This window comes from Ceratotherium simum, chromosome 18 (genome assembly GCF_057802395.1).
Source record: "Ceratotherium simum simum isolate JZ-2026a chromosome 18, ASM5780239v1, whole genome shotgun sequence".
Classification (NCBI taxonomy): Eukaryota; Metazoa; Chordata; class Mammalia; order Perissodactyla; family Rhinocerotidae; genus Ceratotherium; species Ceratotherium simum.
Window position 1 is genome coordinate 39,605,127 of NC_141917.1, and position 23,014 is coordinate 39,628,140.

A 23,014-nucleotide genomic window follows, 5' to 3' on the forward strand; every position below is an offset into this window, starting at 1 on the left:
TTTGCCTCTGACTCCACCAGAACCCCCGCAAGATGGTAAGGTGAAATTCCAGCCCCATTTCTAAATTCTGCTTGTCAGGCTAATCTTCTCCAGACCTAACACAGCCCAAGTTATCAGGTGGAAAACCAAGTTCTTCAATGAAGAAGCAAGTGTTCCCAATGGAATAAAACAGCATAGAGAACATAGAAAAGATACTTTTGACTTTTTTCTATTCCCTCCTGACTCACAGACTTGGACTTTCACTGTACGTCCCATCTCCTTTTTCTCTCACTTCCCATTTTCAAGCTTCCAAGTCTGCCCCCCTGACCCGCCTTCAGGAAATCCATTTTTCACTAAAAAAAAGTTTGTGTTTCTTCATCCCCCACCATTCTTTATTCAACCTTGGTCTCTTCTTGTGCCTTACTGAATAAAGTATTTCAGCTTAGCCCAGGTGATCATGAAGGCTTCTCTTTATTTACTTCTTGTGATTCTAAATAGAAAGTGCTGTGTCCTGTTGGCCCAGGAGTGAGGGCAAAAGTAGGTGCTCCCATTCTAGCTTACTTCCATACCTGGGAGAGCTATGACTAAGTTTTTCACTTGTTTACCTAAAAATCAAACCCATATTAACCAAGAAAATATGTGTTATTTCAGTGGTAATACAGTCTAGTCTCATTTGAGTAGAATGTATTCTTTCTTTAAACATGATTTTCATCTTGACCTTTGTGGGACAATTACATGAGCATTATTTGCAAATGCATATTTGTGCTTTTTCTTGGGTAACATATTATAGGTACCACCTTATGAATGTAAACATTCTTTCTCTCTTAGCACTCCAAATCTCTCCTTACACAGAATGAGGTCAGGGTGATTTCCAAACCACTATCCTTCTTAATATTTGAGAAATTTAGAATGTACGGGATCCAGAAAAATGGCGGAAAAATTGTCTATAGAGGGAAGATAAACAACTTCTCTTAAAGAAAGGAACAAGAAGTAAACACATGCAGGTGTCCAAAAATTAAAGAACATTTGAGTGAATTCTTGTCTCATGCTTTCTATTTTCTCTGTGATGGAAAAAACATGCCCATTTGTTGAGAGTCATTGCAGAGGACTGGCAGAATCAGAGTTTTGAAGAGAGTGAAGAAAGTTTAAAATGGTTTTTGCCATGAGTGCCAGGGGAGTGAGTCAACTGGAGAAACGTAGTAGAATTTCTGTGCTGATTAAGGTGTATTTGAGATTGGTAATCACAAATTAATAAAAGTATCAATCTGTACTAACGGACAATTTTCTGGAGCAACAATCAGCTGCAAGAAAACAGACAGATAGTAAGTGAATATTTTTGTTCACCCAGGGCTGGGCTTCTGCCAAACTGATAATATAGGATAAAGAAGCAAGATTTTACCTAAAATGATAGGCCATGGAGCCTAAGCTGGATGTTAATAAAAATAAAAAGAGGAGGGGACCAGATTTATAGAAAGAAGAGAGTCCCCAAGAAATCAAGAAAAAGTCCCAGGAAGAATAGTTGAGTTCTCAAGCAGAAACAATAGAAAATTTTCTCAGGGAATCTAATACTATTTTCAATGATATGGGGTGGTAGAGTAGTCACTGGGGAGGTCAGTGTTCAGCATATGACTTTGGTAGTGTGGATGAAGTAGAGTTAAGAAACCAAGAAACAGAGAGGTAACGGAATTGGGTGAGTCAGTCATGTGGAAATTGACATGTCCACAGACGATAGAGAAAACCATGAGTCATGTGCCCAAGTTTAATACTTTATGAAGAGGGAGAGAATGATTCAGCTATAGAGCATTAGCTCCAATGAATAGGTATTTTTACTTTATTTTAAATAGGTGGGTTGGGAAATAATTGTCTGAAGAAGCAATCAAGAACAAGGAAGACACCAACTCTTCCTCAAAACTATTAGTCAAATAAAAGAATTAACACAGGGTAACTGAGAGAAGTTAACAATGCTGAAAAAAAAATTCTAAAATGTTCCATAGAAAACACCATAAATAAAATGATGGTGTTTCTTAAAAATCAGATTTCTATGAGGTTAGATAATTAAAATTTTTAAATAGGTAATGGATATGTTAAAGTGAAACTAACTTTAAAAGTCATAGTTGTTTTTAGCATTTCTAGATGATTTTCCTTTTATCCAAAGATGGAAAAAACTTTCTTGAGGTCTTGAGTAAGAGGTATCATCCTGAGATGCTGTGTGTATGGGGTAGAAATGCCAGATAAAAACCTTCCTTAGTAAGCACTTGAAATGCACAGCTAATCTTAAAGAAGAGACGTGGTCGATTAGTTTTAATAGCATGGGTATTTGGGAAGATTTGTTTAATGATGACACCCTCATTTTACTGAATCAATACCAGGAGATGTTTTACAATGAAATGTCTCTCTCTAGTGAGTAATTTACAATAAATAAATCCATAAATCTATCAAGACAGAAAATAAAGCCCCTTTCCTAATCTGGGAATCTATAAGATATGCATGGTTAAAGATCAGCAAGAACTTTTGACACCAAGTTCCAGGTCAGCAAACAGGTCACTGGAGCTCTAGTAGTAAATTTGGGAAAGGCTGTTCAAAATGATGCACTCATTAAGGATTTGTTTACTGATCATGAAAAACCCATGCATAAATAGCTAAGGTATATACATCAAAAAATGGATTACATTTTTGGGAAAAATAATCTCCTCGCTTGATATGCTATCAGGTTTTGTCCTTTTCAGGTGCTGGTTAAGTGTGTGTATTCCGGAGTCCAGTGTCTGTGTCAAGTTCTAGACACTTACTAGTAGTGTGACCTTGAACAATTTAATTGACCTCTTTCTGCCTCAGTTTCCTCATCTATAAAATAAGGTAATAATAGCACTTGCTCATATGGTAGTTCTGGGAATTAAATGCACTAGTCTGTGCACAGAAGTTGAAGCTGAGAACAAGGTCGAGCGCAGTGTAAACACTCAATAGCTGTAACCTAGTATTGTTCTATTCTTGTCATTGTTATTAATAGTTAGATGACCAGAGCAACAATATTATATATAATATTTCAACCAATGACAAGGAAATAAATGTTTACAATTTTTAGGATTATAACTGATTGTGTCCTTTAGTGAAATTTCTACAAGTCAATATACCAATTTTTGAATCAGAGTTATTGATCTTGGAGTGATAATCGGAAATACCACATAAAAAAAAATGCTCAATTTCCTAAGTAAAACAGCTTCATGTATAAGAAATTGGATGCACATAGGCATTAATTCTCTGCTGAAAGAAGCAAGTTTATTGAAATTACAAATGATCCATCCACATGGACTCTTTGTGGGCTTTGTGTCCATTTGGTGACATCTGTCATCTTCCTCTTCCTCATTCAACATCACGTCCTGGATTTCTTTTGTCCAAATCAACTCTTCATATATGCTTTAGCTGACCTCTGGCAAAAGTACAATTGCCATTTTTTATTTTAATCATGTTCATTCTTTTTTCCAGCAACCTGAAAATATCACTGCTCTGAATGATAGTCAAAATGAACATTTAGTATTTACTATATGCCAGGCCCTATTTTAAACAATCCCATGAGCAAGATACCATTAAAATCCCATATTCCAAATGGGGAAACAAAGAGGTAGAATAAGTTGCCCGGGTCCATAGAGCCAGTAAATGGTATAGGTAAACGGTAGACTTCCTTCAATCCAGGAAATATGACTCTAAGCAAACTTTTAGGAGATCCAATCCACCATTGGCCCCAAGTCTCTCCATACATCTTTTCTGAGTATGCCATACTGCAGGCCTCAACATCCCCTGACCCTGAGCCATTCTTGTAGCTAGACACATGGACAATCAAATTAGTCAAGGCAACCACAGCATGACTACCATGTAAGAACTTGCTCTCCCAGGAAGGTGGGCTGGCTTGCTTGCTGCCTGCTGCTGCAGGTTCCAAGCCTTACTCTTGGGTTTTTTAACTACAGTGCAACCTGAGCGTGAGGCCATTATGTGGCCCATCATGTCACCTGTGGGGAACCATGTCATGATGGGGAACCCAGGCCACAATGTTGATGCTTTTACTGCTTTCTGTGGTGAGAACAATAAACAGATCAGTACATTGATCCACTGAGACTCATTGTCTACTTTTGGCACCTACGAAGTGGTGGCAAGCCAACCGGCTTGCTTGCTTAGCCATCTCCTTTGGAGTCTTGATATCCCTTGCCATCTTTTTATTATTATTATTATTTATTTGAAGAAGATTGGCCCTGCACTAACTTCTGTTGCCAATCTTCCTCTTTTTTTTCTTTTTTCTCCCCAAAGCACCAGTACATAGCTGTATATCATAGTCGCAGAGTTGTAGCTCTTCTATGTAGCTCTTCTACTTTGCCTCAGCATGGCTTGGTAAGTGGTGAGTAGGTCCGTGCCCAGGATCCAAACCAGTGAACCCTGAGCCGCTGGAGCGGAACACACAAAGTTAACTGCTACGCCGCTGGGCAGTCCCCCTTGCCATTTTCTATAAGGTTAATGTTCTTGCCTGACACACAGATCCTAACCACTGACGTTACTGCCTCTCAGATTTATCCACTGGGTCCTTAGCTCTTCTTCCCATTGCTAATCACCTCTGAATTCCTGGGTCAGTGAGGAATTCCATCCAGGATCATAGATATAGGATTGGAAATATTCATTCCACTCATTTTTAATATATCTATAAGATTTATGTACTGTAAGATTCTCTCAGGCAAGGCTCTCTGTACTTTACCTTTGCAACACCGGTTGCTAATGTATTTCATGACACATAGAAGATGCTCAATACATGTATGTTTAATGAATGAATACATGAAAAAAAACAAATGAATGAACAACGGAAAGAATGAATACACAATAAGTGGTGTTTCTTACTTGAGCAATCATCCTATTATCACTTTTTACTTCTAGCTATCTGATTAGAGTAGAATGGGCCTCACCTTTTGAAATGTCTTCATGCAGAAAAACAGTGTATATAGTAAAAGTCTAATCATTAGCATTTGGCTATTCTGCATGTGTTCTTTTTGAAAGGCAATATGACATTTTATAATAATACCCCTTAAGCTCCAGGATTAATTAGTAGAATTCTAATCATAGATTTGCCACTAATTAATTAAGCAGTTTATTTGATTTTTCTGAACTGTAAGATACTCATCTTTAAAATGAAGCTATTAACACTTGCTTTTCTTACATCAAAGTTTTCTTGAAAAGAATAAATGGTGCAGCCATTATGGAAAACAGTATGGAGATTCCTCAAAAAATTAAGAATAGAAATACCATATGATCCAGTTATTCCACTGCTGGGTACTTATCCAAAGAACGTGAAAACATGAATGCATAGATGAACTCCTATGTTCATCGCAGTATTAGTCACCATAGCCAAGACTTGGAAGCAACCTAGGTGTGCACCAAGAGATGAATGGATACAGGAGATGTGGTATATATACACAATGAAATACTACACAGCCATAAAAAAGGATGAAATCTGGTCATTTGTGACAACATGGATGGACCTTGAAGGTATTATGCTAAGCGAAATAAGTCAGAGGGAAAAAGTCAAGTACCATATGATCTCTCTCATAAAGAGAAGATAACCACAACGGCAAACAAGCACATAGAGACAGAGATTGGATTGGTGGTTACCAGAGGGGAAGAGGGGAGAGAGGAGGGTGAAAAGGGTGATTAGGCACACGTGTATGGTGATGGATTGTAATTAGTCTTTGGGTGGAGAACATGATGTAATCTACATAGAAATCAAAACATAATGATGTATACCCAAAATTTATATAATGTTATAAACCAATGTTACTGCAACAAAAAAAATTATTATGACAAAAAATAAAATAAAATGAAGCTATTAATACTTGCTTTTCTTACATCACAGATTTCTTGAAAAGAATAAAGGAATTAACCTATGCAAATAGTTACAAAACATTTGGCTGCAAGTAACAAAACAGCCAGTTTAAAATAGTTTGAAAAATGAGATTTGTTGTCTCAAATAATAAGGAGTTAGGAGAAAGGGTGGCTCCAGGTTTCATTAATTCAGTGACTTGACAATATCATTGGGTTAGTGACACAATGATCCTTCCCTTTTCCTCTCTGCCATTCTGAGCATGGCTCTTTAATAAAATCCCCTTCACGATACCAAGATGATTGCTGTAATTCCACGCAGATATGACAGCATCTGGAAGCAAAAAAAAAAAGGCTGTTTCATTTTTAATGTTTCTTTTTAAGATTGAAGAAAATAAGTCCCCACTAAATGCCCTCATGTTTTATTGACAAAGAAATAGGGCCACCATGATTCTTCTTATAGAAGCGGTTCTCAAGTTATATGCATAATGATTCAGACCTTTCCATCTATGCTGCTTCTCTGTAAGTTCGGCATTTGCATTACAGTGTACACTGTACGCAGATGATAAAAAGTAGTAAAGAAATGTCAGGAATTTATTTTGAGATCTAACCTTAGTTGGTTAATAAAAAGAAAAATTAGTATAAGCTCCTTATAATACTATTGAAGAATTACCCAACACCTATAACACATCGCTGAGTTGAAATTATCTTCTTATGTCAAGGTACAAAGCTCCTAATCAGGATCAAAGTCTACTATGCTGAGAACAATGAACTTAATGCTGACACTACCAGTTTCCACCAGTGAACTGCATTAAACTCTCAATCTCAGTAACGATTTTGCTTCTAATGTGTAGCTGGTCTTGCTACTCTGAAAATTGCAACGGCATTTATCAGATCTATTACTTCTACGTTTGTGATCCCAATGGGCAAGCTCAATCTCTGTTTTCTGATGAAGACATGTTTTTTTCACTTGCTGGCACATCTTATAGGAAACTGCAACTCCCACAAAAAATAAGGCATTAGGAAATGAATTAACAAAAATGGACCAAGCTCTTCTACCAGGGATCCACCAACATGGGCCGAATTTGCACCAAAACTATGAAGAAAGTGGCCTGGGTCTTCATAGAGAAGTCCTACATGTACCTGGGTAACAATTTCCACGTGAACAAGCACTTGTGCAAGGAGATAGTCATTATTCCCAGCAAGGACTTCCACAGCAAGATAGAAGGCTATGTCATGCATCTTATGAAATGGCTTCAGAGTGGCCTCATGAGAGGTATCACCGTCATGCAGTAGAAGGAGCAGAGAGAAAGGCAATATAATTATGTTCCTGAGGTCTCAGCCCCGGATCAGGAGAGCATTGAAATAGATCCTGATACTAAGGAAATGCTGAAGTTCTTAGACTTTGGCAGTCTGTCCAACCCGCAGGTCACTCAGCCCCTGGTTGGAATGGATTTCAAACACCACATGGAGCCATTTGATCTTTCTGCAATGCTATAATATTGTCAACAAATCTTGGACAACAACAATAAAAAAGTAGACTGAGCAATAAATCTAGCTCTCTCCAAGATATTTACCCAGTGTAATCCTTGTTTTGGCAAAAATACAAGAGAAAAACATTGTGTTTAATGAATAGCAAATGTTAATCAGGACATGCAAGTTGAAAAATGACAGAAAAAGAGGAGCAGAAACACTAAAAAAGGAAGTTCAAGAGCTGGGTCCGAAAGGATAATTTGGAAAAATATATTTTCTCTTGTACAATTGCATGTTTGAGTATTTGATTTTGTGTGTGTATACATGCAATTATGCATGAGCATATATACATAAATATGTGTGTATATATATATATATACACATACGTATATAAAAGTAAATTTATAGATAGACTACCTGTTAATTAAAGACTGTGTTTGATAGAAGTGATCTGATCCTTCCCTGAGAGGCTAACTGAGAAACATATGTAAGATAAAACCAGTGGGTAGTTAGTGGCAGACACAAAAAGGAGCTAAATCAACAAGCTGATGGATCGCTAGAGAAGAGCAGTGCTTCACAATTCTGGGTCATGGGAAGTGCCCATTTGGCTACATGAATGGGGAAGTTTTTGAATAATAATTTCTGGGTCTCTTGTGAAGAATCTGATTCAGAGGAGAGGCCAAGAAAATATATATATGTGACCTATCCCGATGGCCATTCCAGAATATGAAACAAAGTACAAAGAAGGACTAGATAATCCACGCCATCTCCATTTGCACTGTTCCCAAAAGGACCTTTCAGTTCCATCATTTCTGTTAAGCCTGGAAGTGTGGCTTTTCCTCTTTCCCTTAATTCTATATGCATTCTTTTTTTAGTTTGAGGAAGATCAGCCCTGAGCTAACATCCATGCTAATCCTCCTCTTTTTGCTGAGGAAGACCGGCTCTGAGCTAACATCTATTGCCACTCCTCCTCCTTTTTTTCCCCCAAAGCCCCAGTAGATAGTTGTATGTCATAGTTGCACATTCTTCTAGTTGCTGTATGTGGGACGCGGCCTCAGCATGGCCGGAGAAGCGGTGCGTCGGTGTGCGCCCGGGATCTGAACCCAGGCCGCCAGTAGCGGAGCGCGCACTTAACCACTAAGCCACGGGGCCGGCCCAATATGCATTCTTAAATTACATTGTTTCACTTAGGAAACATGAAATTTGTTTCTTGCAACAGAATAATGCTCAACAAACTATAAGACATCACACCTTTCATTTACTTTACATTTTTGAAAAAAATTGCTTCTACGACTACTTATACTGAATTACTCACATAATCACAAAAGTAGACATTGAATTGTAAATTATATGATCCAGTTCAATTTTCAAGAAAGAAATAATCCATTCTCCAATTGTAATAGTATCTATACTTTAAGCTCAGTTACCTTACATGGGTACATGTTATTGTTTCATAACTCTAATATTTAGGAAGTTCTAACATATGTCTTATTGAAAATTCAATCTCAAAATTATCATCAAACTGTACAAAAAATTCTGTATGACTCAAAAAGTTAAATAATACTGAGGTCCACATCATAAAATTTTGTAGGAAATATAGGAAGGTAAGAAATCAATCAATGAATGTATTAGTCAGAGTTCTCCAAAGAAATAGAACCAATAGGAGATATATATATATATATATATATATATATATATATATATACACACACACACACACATATGAAGAGATTAATTATAAAGAATTGGCTCAGACAATTATGGAAGCTGAGAAGTCCCATAGTCTGCTGTGGCACACTATGAGAGAAGAGATCAAGATAGAAAAGTGAGCATTCTAGAATAGATCTGTGATACAAAACTGGAAAACTCACCAACTGACCATGCTGTTTTGGAGGGACTGAAGGACATTTTGTTTACCAAGGCAATGAGGAATGTACTAATGAGGGTGGCACAAGCATAGTTTAAAATCTCATTAATGTCTGTGCTATGTATATTGGAACTTCAGTTAAGAGATGCTTTTATAGAACCAACCTCCCTGGTAAGAACGGTGATGATGCAGACTTGGGATAGCAGAGGGCAGGGGGCAGCATTTAACTGTCTGAACCAAGGTCAGCGTAATTAATATAATGAGCAGAATAGTTGGAAGGGCAGTCGGGGGGCATGGCACTTAGAATTCTATGAAGATGGCTCATAAAACATAGATGGGCAGCTAAGAAATATAATTAATTAATTAATTAATATACTCAAAAGATATTAAGAAGAAATGAACAGAAGAATGAGGTTAGCAATGCCAAATGGAAGTCATAATCCCTTTCCTAGTTACCAGCTAAGCCAGTTCTTAGACCTAGAATCTATTGACTAGAAGTTGGGTCTCCATGAGGCAGGATCCCGCAATACCACAGCAAGTATACACTGTAGTGGTTTCCCAAGTCCTTCTGCAAAGAGTAACTACAAGCTGGGGAAGGGGGATATTCAGATCCTTTGAGGGTTGTTGGATAAAAGATTCAAGTTTATGCTGATATTCAAGGAAGCAGTGCTATCATGCCTCATTCCAGTAGAGGGATATGTGCATCAGGTAATAAATGGAGCCTTTGCTCAGATCCATCTCACAGTGGATCTGCTGGGTCCACAGAAGGCTTTCGTCAGTAGCGTGCTGTTAATGTTTACAAACTGGGTCTACGAGGAGGAAAAACCCTATTTTTTTACAGCAGTTTTTTGTTTCCATGGTGTAAATACTCCCACCATGACTGATTTTAAGCTCCCAACATGATGACACTGAAAACGGAGTTGGGAAGAGATGTACAGGATTGGCTCTTGTGAGCCACCGTAAGCCAGCTCCAGCACACCACTGTATATGGTGCTCATTTCCCAGATCACAAACATAAAATTGGAATAGACATTCTTAACAGTTGGCAGAACACTCACATGAATTCATTCACCTGTATGATAAGAGTTATTGTAGTAGGGAAGATGTCCCACCTCCACCAGCCAACATAGTAAATAAAAAAACAATACTTGTCCTGGGGTTGGGGGTGAGTTAGCAGTGATAGCACTACCTTCAAATACTTAAAGAATGGAGGGGTAGTGGTTCTTGTGTGATATAGGTTGGGTTCTCTGGAACCAGGTTGAAATGGAGTTTGGTGTAATATGTTTATTAGATATCAGCACCTACAAAAGGAAGGAGGATAAAGCACTTCTGGGCAGAAGAAGAAGTCAAAATTCACTGAAGAACTGATAAAATTTTGGCCAATCCAGGTGGGAGTTCTGGAGATAGCGTGTTTATCAGAATGTTCCACATTGGATTAAATCACTGGCTTTCTGTACCCTACCTTGATCAATGATTGGATGGGCATGACTTCAGCAAAGCAATTCTCTGAAGGTAAGGCAGACTCTGAGGGAACTCATAACTGGATGCTCTCTATTGACCACACTCCATATAGGTAGGCAGCACATTCTTCCTCAGAGGGCATCTAGGTGGCATATGTCTCTGTTAATCTAGCCATCTTAATTCTTATTTAATTCACCGGTCAGGAATCTGCAAAACCCACATGAATAATGGTGGATAACAGCAGTCAGTTGAAAACCCAACCAATAACAAGTAAGAAAGAGTTGCAATACTTAATAGGCCTTTGTGGCAGCCATAAAAATGCACCTCGCAGATCTTCTGCTTCAGGGACCACAATTGACTGATGGCACTGGCTGTTTTCCTTTTAGATCCACTACCATGTTTACACTGAGGCCACACGTCTCACAAACTGCTCCCAGCCAATGATTGAAAATAGTGAGGGTACTAATGCAGTCCCATTTCTGCAAGACACAAGCTCCTTTCATTAGCAACTGTGGCCTGAGAACTTCCCATCAGCCAAGACAAAACCTTTCTGGAACAGTGCTAAGGTCTGAAATTATTCCTACCTGTGGTAGGATAAATAATGCCCCCCCCCAAAGATGTCTATACCCTAATCCCCAGAATCTGTGAATACATTACCAAAACATGGGGACATCCATTGACCACGTAACCAGAACTGTCCATCATGAGCTGAATACTGTCAGACCTACCAATCATGATGTTAGGTGGATCCAATAGCAATCAGTTTCAAAGTGGAGGCAGTATATTTTGACTCAAGCTTGAGAAGGTTCTCATGATACAAGTAAGCTTGCATGAAGAGGTGGCCCAGAACCCTTATCATCTGCCACAATTGAAATGATGCCTCTCCCTTGGTTCATATATATATGGTCTCATGAAAGAGTGCCAAGACCAGCTAGCAAAGAGGAAATAGTTTGAGCTTTGTTCTCAGATGCATCAACTCAGACTGTGGGGACAAGCCAAATATAAACTATTCATGTACCACAGATCCACTCAAAGGTGGTCCTCATCAGTGAGGGGAAATCCTTCCAAAGGGCAGGGCTTCAGACCCTGCATCTCAACACCTTGGTAAAGAGTGAACTAGCCCAAGATAAGTACATGCTTGGAATAACGTGCAGGGGCAAATGGCTTAGCAGGTTGGACAGAAATCTGAAGAAGCAAGATTTAAGGATTGAGGACCATAAAGTCAAGGCAAGAGGTATGTGTATGGGCAAATAGTGAGAGGCTCTTTGTAAAATGGCATGTTACTATAAGCACTCAATCCTTCTGGTTGTGATTATTATTATTGCTGTAGTGGTTGTTAATTTGTTGTTCTACCATTTCACAATGATAGGTTTAATTAGTTCTTGTTTGCTAATCTTGTTTAGTATTTATAGACCATTTCAATTTGTAGATGTCTCTCTTTAGCTTGATAGATTTTCTTGCATTAATTCTTTGAAAATGCCATTCTCTTTTTTGTCAAATCTCTGTTGATTAGATTTTGGCCATCCAGAATTGAAATTCTGCATATTTTTTTCTTTCAATTTTTGAACCCATTGCTTTTTTGATTTTCTTTAGGAGTTTTCCTCAATTGTATTTATAGCGCTTCTATTTAGTGTTATATTTTGGAAACTAATGTTTAATTTCTAAGAGTTCTTTCTTTTTATTAGCTCCTTTTTATTGGCATCTTATTCCAGATTTTTAGATATAATATTTTTTCAACTCTATATGAGGATTCTACTTAAAGATTTGTTTTGTTTTAAGTTCTATACTGTATTTCAAAATTGTTTCTCCTAGGATTGAGTTTTGTTTATTTACTTATTTATATTTATCTCCTAGGGTTTTATTTATCTCTTTTCTCTTAGGGTTACATTTTTTTGTTTGTTTATCTTAATTTTTTTTATGTTGCAGGCTTTTCTCAAATCTTTGGTGAGCCATGGGTATCCATTCATATTTAATAATGAGCCTCCCCTCCAATAAAAGCTTACAAAGCTCTGTGCACGTGGGTGGGTTTGTTAATTTTAAGACTTGACTTTAGAGTGAGAGGCTATGATGCTTACCTGAAAGCCATCATTATATAGGAGGGTATCTAAATGCCAGACACAGAGGCCTTTACTCTAGGGATCTGTAGCCTACACTAGCTGCCTTGCTGTCCTCCAGATGGTTCATTCACTTTGTTTAGGTAAGAATATTTTCATTCTTAGCCTAGAAGAGAGTGCTCAGCTTCTGCTATTCTACTGGAAGGGACAAGCCAGTTTACTCTTCCATACATGGACCTGTAAAATGCGCTCTGGTTTTCATACCTACATATTCTATCTGCCCTTTCACAAACCTGATACGTCCTAGTGCAGGGCCTCTCTAGAGTTAGACCAAATAGGTCAAATATATCCTCAGCTGGAATCCTCTCTTCTGCTTCATCAGTCAATGGAGTTAAATATGCATGGTTCTTGCTTTAGAGACTCTAGAAGTGTTGATAAACACAGAAACAGATAATTATAATACAGCTGTGAAAACATATTGCTGAAAAACACGGCAGTAGATTTATACAGGTGAGATTGCATGAGTCAAACAGTGTTGAGCTTTTGTGGTCAGGTAAGATCTCCTAGGAGAGGGAGCATCACATTTCGCAATACCTCATATCTCACCAGTGACAAGTTATGGAAACACAAACTTGGCTTCCTGGTTATTAATTTCACTGTCATCATGTGAAAAAGGGCATAATTATATATTCCTCATAGGGTATTTTATGAAGATTATATCGCATGATGTATATAAAGCCCATACACAAATGCTTAGAACTAGAAAGATCTTGCATATAGAATGCCCTCAATAAATGATAGTTATTGATTTTCTTCAATTCTGTCATATATCTTTACCCATATTTTATCTTCTCTGAGATAGGAAACATTCTTATGACTCTTGACAAAGAAATGTGTTATCTGTCAGACAATGGATTAGGTTATGACATAGCTGTCATTGTCTGCTCATGTGTGAATTTATCTGCTTATCTGCTTATCATCTCAGCTGAGATATTTTTATTGGTAGTTCTACAAATTATTGAAATTAAAAGTGAATTTTTAACTGTTGCTTCAAATATCTTCAAGGAAACAATTCTATGATGCAGAACTGAAACAAAAGACTTATCATATATACAGAAGACATCTGTAATTAAATGTAGTAGAGATTGCCAAATCTCTTGGGATAGAACTCATATTTTCAAATCTATTACAGGTTAGTGTGACAGATTAATTCACAATGAGCTATGAATTAGGAGATAACATTTTTCTGCCCAAAACTTCTTTTAAGAAAAATGGAGCTACTCCAGATTCATATCTCAATTAAAGGGGACAAATAAGTTTAATCTGGTTTCTTCAATCTGCTTTAAAAGTGTATTGTTAATGTTAGGGGTGCAAAATGATAAATATAGATAAGGACATGCAACGTGTCTTCATGATAACATGCAAACTGCCTATGTGCATGATTAGATCAGAAAAATATTTAGTCTTCAACAACAAACTCAATTTTTTTATTATGCTGAAGAGAAAAATAATGTGAAACTCTTTGTTAGTCAAGAGAAATGAACAAAAATATAATAAAATATGTATGTTTAAATCTAACAAAATATGTTTAATAACTTTATGTTGAAAACTACAAAATATTAATGAAAGAAATCAAACAAGCCTTAAATAAATGGCAATATATACCATGTTCATGGATTGGAAGACTTAATATTCTTAAGATGACAGTTCTCCCCTAAATGATTTATACATTTGAAGTAATCTCAATCAAAATCCAAATAGAACTTTTTGCAGAGCTGGACAAGCTGATTCAAAAATTTATACAAAAATAAAGGAACTAGAATTGCCAAAAAAAATTTGTGAAAAAAGAACAAAGTTGCAGGACTCACACTAAATGATTTCCAGACTACAATGAGGTATGAAGGCAAGCTTTACCCATAGATCAATTTAGCAGAATAGAGCATCCAAAAATATACCCACACAAATGTTGCCAACTGATTTTTGACAAAATGCAAATATAATTCAATGGAAAAAGAAGAGATTTTTCAGCTAATGTAGCTAACAACAACTCGTCATCTATTTGTAAACAAAAAAACTTGATCAAAACTTCACACTTTGACAAAAGTTAGCTCAAAATAGTTCAAAGAGTCAACAAATGACATAAAGCTATAAAATTTCTATAAGAAAACATAAGAGAAAATCTTTTTGACCTTGGGTTAAGCAAATAATTCTTAGATACATTGCCAAAAACATGATCTTTAAGAGAAATATTGATAAATTAGACTTTATAAAAATTAAAATAGTTTGTTCTGTAAAAGACATTGCTAAGAGAATAAAAAGATAATTCACTGGTTCCATATGTAAAGAGATTGAAAGTCGCCAAGCAGTCCCCAGTAAAAAGCCGAACAGACTGAGCAATCAACAACTCTTCTTGAATCCATAAGATAGGGGAGGACACAGGACAAACCACCGCCCCCAAGATTGGAGACAGACAGGTGAATACAGGGAGTCATAGCTTACCAGAGGAGAGAATCACAAGTAGCAACTTCCATGGGAATCAGTGCCAGGGTGGGAAATCCTGAACTTTAATTGACAAATTGCTGGAGGCTCAGTGTGGACAACTCACGAGAGATAAAAACTCCAGGGGGACCCGGTCATCAATACCGAGATTTACCTCGAGGAGCTTCACCAGATTCCCACAGTGAATTTTGAAGAAAAATCTCCTCAGGCTTCCAGCAGAGGGAGGGTAAAAGGAACCATTTTGAAATATTCCAGAGCACTCCGTTCTTTTTAAAAAGGCCTGCCTTCAGGGAAAACTAGTTAAGGAGAGCCTAACCAGCTGGAGTATTAATCAGAGCCAAATTCACCTGGGGGAAGGGAACTACCCAACTCCAGCCAGCTCTAGCCATCCTGTCTCACCTAAGGAGAGAGAGAAAAACAGACACCGAAGTTCACAGTCCAGAGGCATAGCCTCACTAAAAAACTGAGACCTAATCATAGGACTAGAAGACTTGCTCTCCCCTCACACCTCACCACCACATTACTAAAGGTCTTTTACAGCAGTTCCATTTACCTGGTACCTCATGTCTGGCTATCAAGAAAAAAATTACGAGGCACACCAAAAGGCAAAAAACACAATTTGAAGAGACAGAGCAAGCATCAGAAGCAGACATGGCAGGATGTTGGAATTATCAGACAGAAAATTTAAAATGACTATGATACATATGTTAAGGTCTCTAATGAATAAAGTTGATAACATGCAAGAACAGATGGGAAATGGAAGCAGAGAGATGTAACTCCTAAGACAGAACCAAAAAGAAATGCTAGAGATAAAAAACACTGTGACAGAAACGAAGAATGACTTCGAAGGACTTATAAGTTGATTGGACACAGATGAGGAAAGAATCTCTGAGCTAGAAGACATGTCACTAGAATCTTCAAAAACCAAGAAGCAAAGAGAACAAAGTTGGAAAAAAAAAAAAAAAAAACGAACAGAATATCCAAGAACTGTGGGACAACTAGAAAAGGTGTAACATGTGTAATGGGAATATTAGAAGAAGAGGACCAGCCCCGGTGGCTTAGTGGTTAAGTTCAGCGCGCTACACCTTGGCAGCCTGGGTTTGGTTCCTGGGTGTGGACCTACACCACTTGTCGGCAGCTGTGCTGTGATGCTGGCTCACATACAAAATAGAGGAAGATTGGCCACAGATGTTAGCTCAGGGAGAATCTTCCTCAGCAAAAAAAAAAAAAAAAAGAGAAAGAGAGAAGGAGAAGAAAAAGAGAAACGAACAGAAGAAATATTTGACACAATAATGATTGAGAATTCCTACAAATTAATGTCAGACACCAAACCACAGATCCTGAAAGCTCAGAGAACACCAAGTGTGAACCCTAAGGTAAACTACGGACTCTGGGTGATATCGGTATGTCAGTGCAGGATCAGCTTGGTAAAAAATGTACCATTCTGATGAATTATAATGGAGGAGGCTATGCAGGTGTGAGGGCAGAAAGTATATGGGAAATTTCTGTACCTCCCTCTCAATTTTGTTATAAACTAAAACTGCTCTAAAAAAATAAAGCTTTTTAAAAAAAAAGATGTCTTATTATAAATCAGGGGCAGAAGTACTTTGAGCAGTAAAAAATAATAGATAATCATAGACTAGGAGAAAATATTTGAAAAATCCACATGAGACAAAGGACATGTATCCAGAAAATAAATATGTATATGGATGTATATATCTATATTTTTGTATATATACACACATAAATTCAAGAATAAGAAAACAACCCAATAAAAAATTGACAAAACTTTTGAGCAGAAAATTCACCAAAGAAGATATACTGATAGCAAATAAGCACACAAAAAGATGCTCATATTTATTCGTCTTTAGGGAAATTCAAATTAAATCAATTTGTACCACCATTGTAGTGATACAATGAGATACTACCTCACATCTAACAGAATGACTAAATATTTTTTTAAAGGATAAAGAAACTGACAATACCATGTAGCTATAAGAATTTAAAACAACTGGAAATCTCATATATTGCTTGTGGAAACATACAAAGTACAGCCACTTTAGAAAACAGGTTTGTAGTTTCTTTTAAAATTAAACACACACTTACCCTATTGTCCAGCAATTCTACTCCTGGATGTTTACTTGTGTTCACACAAAAACTTGTATGCAAATGTTTAGAGCAGCTTTACTCATGATTGTCAAAAACTGGAAACAACTCAAATGTCCTTCAACCCATGAAGGCTAAGCAAACTGGTACAGCCACGTAATGGAATACTAATTAGCAATAAAAAGTAACAAATTATTGACATACACAATAACATGGTTGAATTGCAAATACATTTTGCTAAGTGAAGGAAGCCAGGCTCCAAAGAGTACGCATTATATAATTCCATTTAAGTGACATTCAGGAAAAGGCAAAACTATAGGGACAAAGAACAGATCGGGGTTGCCAGGGACTAGAGTTGACAGGAGGAGTTGACTACAGAAGGTTGGGGGTAAATTTGGAGGGATGATGGAGGCCTTCTACATCTTGGCTGCAGTAAGGGTCTCAAAACTGTATATGTTTGCCCAAACTCACGAGCTGTAGACTTTTCAAAATCAAGGACTATATCGCTCCTTTGAAACAAGAGCTTGTAAAATTTCTAGGTTAAAATTTATGGGCCCACCCTGTTTCTTCTAAATTAGTTTTTCATTTAATCAATGGATATTATTTAATGTTATTTTTATTTTTAAATTCAAGTCAGGGAGTTTGATATATAAACATTTGAGCCTGAATTTTAAAAATGAGAGTTCTGAAATCCAGCATGAATTAGTTACAAAGACTTTTGAATAATATAGTTTGCCTGTAATAACAACTCAAATTAAACTCATTATGGGCTCACTGTGTTCTAAAGTAAGTTAATAAAAAAGATACCTACCTATTTAATTACAAAGATAAAGAAAAGAAAAGAAATTTTAATGATCACTAGGAGGAGAGAAATAAAACTAGAGCAGCTTTGTGATGATACAAGATTGAAAAGACCAAGAGAAACTATCTACAAAGTGTGGATGAAAATAAAGGTTGTACCTCAAAAATTTTATGTAAAATAGGATAGATAAAGGAAAATGACTCATGGAGAAAAATTAAAAAGTAAGAAAGCATAAGGTCTGGAGCAGTTTTAGTGTAAAAGATGGAGATTTGGGGGTTGTTTGCACGTGTGACAGTTAAAGACATTTGAGTTGATTACAACTCAGAATATGATGATGTATAAAGATGAAAGAAAATAGGTAGAAGGAAAGGACCTTGGGGAGAAATCTATATATATGTGGAAACAAGTAAAAGAGAAAGGGGGAAAAATGTGGCCAAGAAGGAAAATGATAACAGAGGGTAATGAAAATATATTCAATGAGATATTGAAAATAATTTACTGATACACCATTACCCACTTAACCTTTATAAAAACATAAGGGAAAATCAAGTGACAGAGTGTTAATGAATAGTAGATGCTAGAGATAGGAATGGCAGTTCAGTCTGTGTTACCCCAAATCTCAGCCTCTCATTTTTATCACCATTTTTCCAAGCTCATTGATGCATGGTAATCTTTTGTTATATTTACTTATCAACAGATTCTCTATGAACAGTTGGGGGAAAAAGTCCATATGCCATAATCTACATAACAAGGGAAATTTTATTTTTTATTAATGGTAGGAAATTAAACAAATGTATGTCATATTTTCAGTTCTTAACCAAAATTACATCTTTTCTCATCAAATAAATATTTGCCTGCCTCAACTTAAGTTTGCTGAGAAACAAAAATAAATAATCTCATCTTGTGTTTTATGATTAATTAGGGAAATACACAGATGTTTCTTAAAAATCTGCTGTATTTAAAGAACATCCTCCTCCAAACCTTCCACCTCTCTCTCCTATGAGCTAGTGGATTCAGATGAATGATGGTTTTGTGGGGATATAAAATAACTTTTCAAGGACTGAGATTTGTGAATCATTTGTGTGTTCTCAACATGTTAAACATATAAAAGAATGAAACAAAAGAGATACAAAAGACAGCTTGAGGAGCTCAAGTCTACATCTCTAGGTACAGAGCAAGACAGAAGGTATTTGGTTTAGGTAAAAGAAGTTACTCAGTAGCATGTCAAGTCTCTGAGGCAATTAAATTCAAGAAACCCCAGACTACTAACCCTACTGCCCACCCCCTACCTTTATGGGAAATTGAAAAGAAAGAAAGATATTTTCTTTTAATGATCTTTCACTTTAACAAATATTTATTGAATCTTTGAATATGGAAGGCAGGCATACTTTCTGGTTTTTGATCCTTCCTTTATTATAATTTATTATTACTAAGTTTTATAAGAAAATGACCCCAATTTTAATCAAATTTAAAATAACTTATTTGGTTGTAAAGGGGAAAAAAGTTTAGAAAATAATTTTATACATTTTGCAATTGGCATGTAACACATAGAAGACATGTTTATGAAGAAGTTTGAACATAAAATCAAATAAGCAGGAATATGTGCAAGCAACAGACTTGGAATGGAAGTATATACAATGATTTTTCTGTTTCTTTATCTAAAATTATAGAAGCAATTATATGGAAGCCTTAAGTAGAGAGTCAGGGCATTGATTTAAGGAACTCAAGAAGCCTTTATAAAATAAAATTTGTACCAATTATTTGAAAGCAAAAAACTTAGCAAAAACAAGAATGAGAATGTTACCTAGAATGTTGGGAAATCAAAGGGCTTTGTTGGGATTTCTTTACAACTCATTATTAAATTGCTTGCAAAAATAAGGACCTTGTAAAACTCCCGTTGATAAAAAGCAGATAAGCAAGCACTGGGAAAATAGGAAACTATTACATGGGTCTTAGGACCATGCCTTTCCAGAGGGTCCTGGGGACATATATTTAACCGTGTAATTAACTCTCTGTGTTTTACATCACTAAGCACAATTTCTGAAACTCACAAACTTCTATTGAAGTAACTTAGTTCTCTCAAGTAAAAAGAAAAAAAGAAATACTTGGATAATTTTTTTAAAAAGAGAAGATATTTGGTAATAATCTTTCATTTGAACGACGTTTATTGAATGTTTGAATATGGAAAGTGCCCTTGATTCCCTCCTTCTGAGAATTCCTTTTTTAATAGGTAATTCATTCTAGTCTTAATCAAAGTTAAAATAACTATTTTATCTCTCTAGAGCAAGGAATATAATAAAGAACTTCGTATTTTTATAATTAAGTCAATTATTTATAATGTATAGATAAATATTTATAAATGAAGAAACATGAGCACAAAATTGAATTAGCAGGCATTGCACCTAGATTTATACTACTAGAAGTAAAACTGTAATGCTTCCTCTAAAATCCAAGTATTAGTATTTGCCAATAACATCCTGGATAAATATATATCCTTGACAAAGGCCCACAGAAGACAAATTCAACAATAATTCAAACTATTTGGAAACGTATTACAGGTGTATAAATATGTATAATATAGGATAAGGAAATTTTATACATTAAAAATATTTTCTGTTAATATCATAGAGGAAATGCTTCTGCTACAATAGCACCTCGAATTTCAAAAGCATCGACTGGGAGGGATTCTTTTTGTGTGTGTGTGTGTGAGGAAGATCAGCCCTGAGCTAACATCCATGCTAATCCTCCTCTTTTTGCTGAGGAAGACCGGCTCTGAGCTAACATCTATTGCCAATCCTCCTCCTTTTTTTCCCCCAAAGCCCCAGTAGATAGTTGTGTGTCATAGCTGCACATCCTTCTAGTTGCTGTATGTGGGTCGCGGCCTCAGCATGGCCGGAGAAGCCGTGCCTCGGTGCGCGCCCGGGATCCAAACCCAGGCTGCCAGTAGTGGAGCGCGCCCACTTAACTGCTAAGCCACGGGGGTGGCCCCTGGGCGGGATTCTTAGAGGCAGACGGCTTGCCCAGGAATTTGAAACGTGGTGAGGATCTCTCAGACAGAGATGGAAGTAATACAGACATTCCAGGCAGAAGCAGCTCAAGGAGTGGCGGCACAGCAGTGGGAGCTGTACTGTGGCAGCCTTGCATCCCTCTAACACAGCAAGTGTGTTTGGCTTCAAGAAAGTTTCATTTGCTGAGCTCCTTTGCATGCCATCAACTCTGGCCCTAACATTCACCCTGTCAATGGCTGATGCCGGTGGATGAACATATGAACATTTAGCATTCATTGGGTCCTTGTATCCCTTTCTATCTATGGTCGCACACATATACTTTACTCATTTTATCTTTGTCTAAAATGTCTCACAAGCTAATTGCTTCTGTACTTTTTTTTTCATATGAACATTAAATGACATAAGATTGGAATAATGTGGTCATTCCATCCCACTATACCCTCTTCTAAGTGTGTAAATCTGCCCCATCTCTTTTCCTTTTCCTTTTTGCTGTATGTTTCAAATTGATTGAATCAATAAACAATCCAATTTGGATAGTTTAATCTGGGGTTTAATTTGTTCCTGTAATGTAGCATGCTTGGCAGCAGCCATAGAATTGCAGTAACATAAAGAAAACATAGGATGGTGAGGTTTGTTTTGTTTTGCTTTGCTTTCCTGGAAGTTTGTAATAAGTATACTTATTCTTATATTTGAGTACTAAGTATGCTTATTTTTTATACTTATATTTAAGATGCTAAAAACCATCCAATGGACATAGGGAGAATTTGAAGATACCTAAGTAGCATGGGATAATTGATGAAAGACAATTTTGCGTAAGGAGTTGAAGGAAATGGTGACTAGAGTTCCTGTGGAGGAATTAGCCTTGGACAGCATTAAGGACATCTCTTCTCCTGGTACAAGAGAAAAAGATTTGGGGGTCATTTGTATTGTGATGAATGGAAACTAGACTTTTAGTGATGAACCCGATGTGATGTATACAGACGTCAAATTATAATGACATATACCCGAAATCTATATAATGTTATAAACCAGTGTTGCCTCTATAAAAAAAAGTAAAAGATTTTGGTACAGTCATGGTGTAAACCAATTTGAAAAAGAGGATAGGAAGTCAAGGGGTATTCTTCATGTATTTATTTAACTAATATTTGTCAAGAATCTACTACGTGCAAGACTTGGTGATATGTTAGGTCTTCAGTAGGGCGTACTCTGTACACTCACAGGGAAGACAAGTTGTTCAGGATGAAACAGTTGAGGTCTGCAGAGTCAGTAGGAGTTGGCCAAGTGGGGAAGAGTAAAAGGAATGAAAGCATTTCAGGCTGAAGGAATGTCTGGTATAGAGTCCTAAAGTTCAAGGATCATGTGACACATCAAAAAGTCAAAGAAGTTGGCTGAAACAAAGAGTATGTGTGTGTGGAGTGGTGGAAGGCTGGGGACATAGGAGAGTAAGATGCACAAGGGAAAACTGGAAAGGTAAGTGGGGGGATAGATTGTGGAAAACTTCTGCTTTTATCCTAAAGACACTGAAAAGCCATAGAAGACTTTTAAGCACAAAGTGATATAAAATAATAATAATAGTAATAATAAATCCATCTGTTGGCTATGTGGAAAATGGATAGAAATAACTTTGAGAAAAGAAAGATTGAAAGGCAAAAGTTAAATGGATAGATATTCCTGGAAGAAGTTTGAAAAAGCAAAAATGAAAAGTAAAATATACTAACATCTTAGGGGTAAAGGAATGATAGAAGTATGGCCTGATGTTTTGGTAGCTATGACATGTGTAAGAAATGGAACACAATCTTTCAGCATTTGGAAAGAAAGAGCTAAATTCCATCACAGTCAAATATATACACTTTGTTATCCATTCTAAAAAATTTTGCTCTAAAATGATACAAAGAAAGTATCTTATAGTCATTTT

At 36.6% G+C, this 23,014-nt stretch overlaps 1 long non-coding RNA gene and 1 pseudogene across 1 annotated transcript in view; one reads left to right on the forward strand and one right to left on the reverse strand.

Moving 5' to 3' along the window:
* Positions 1–5,794: 5,794 nt before the first annotated feature.
* Positions 5,795–23,014, reverse strand: part of LOC147914623 (uncharacterized) — a 110,295-nt gene continuing 93,075 nt past the window's right edge. The window contains exon 3 of the long non-coding RNA XR_015555057.1: positions 5,795–6,163. This is a non-coding gene — a long non-coding RNA (uncharacterized LOC147914623). The remainder of the gene's footprint in view (positions 6,164–23,014) is intronic.
* On the forward strand, positions 6,904–7,329 carry LOC101390041 (small ribosomal subunit protein eS17 pseudogene; annotated as a pseudogene).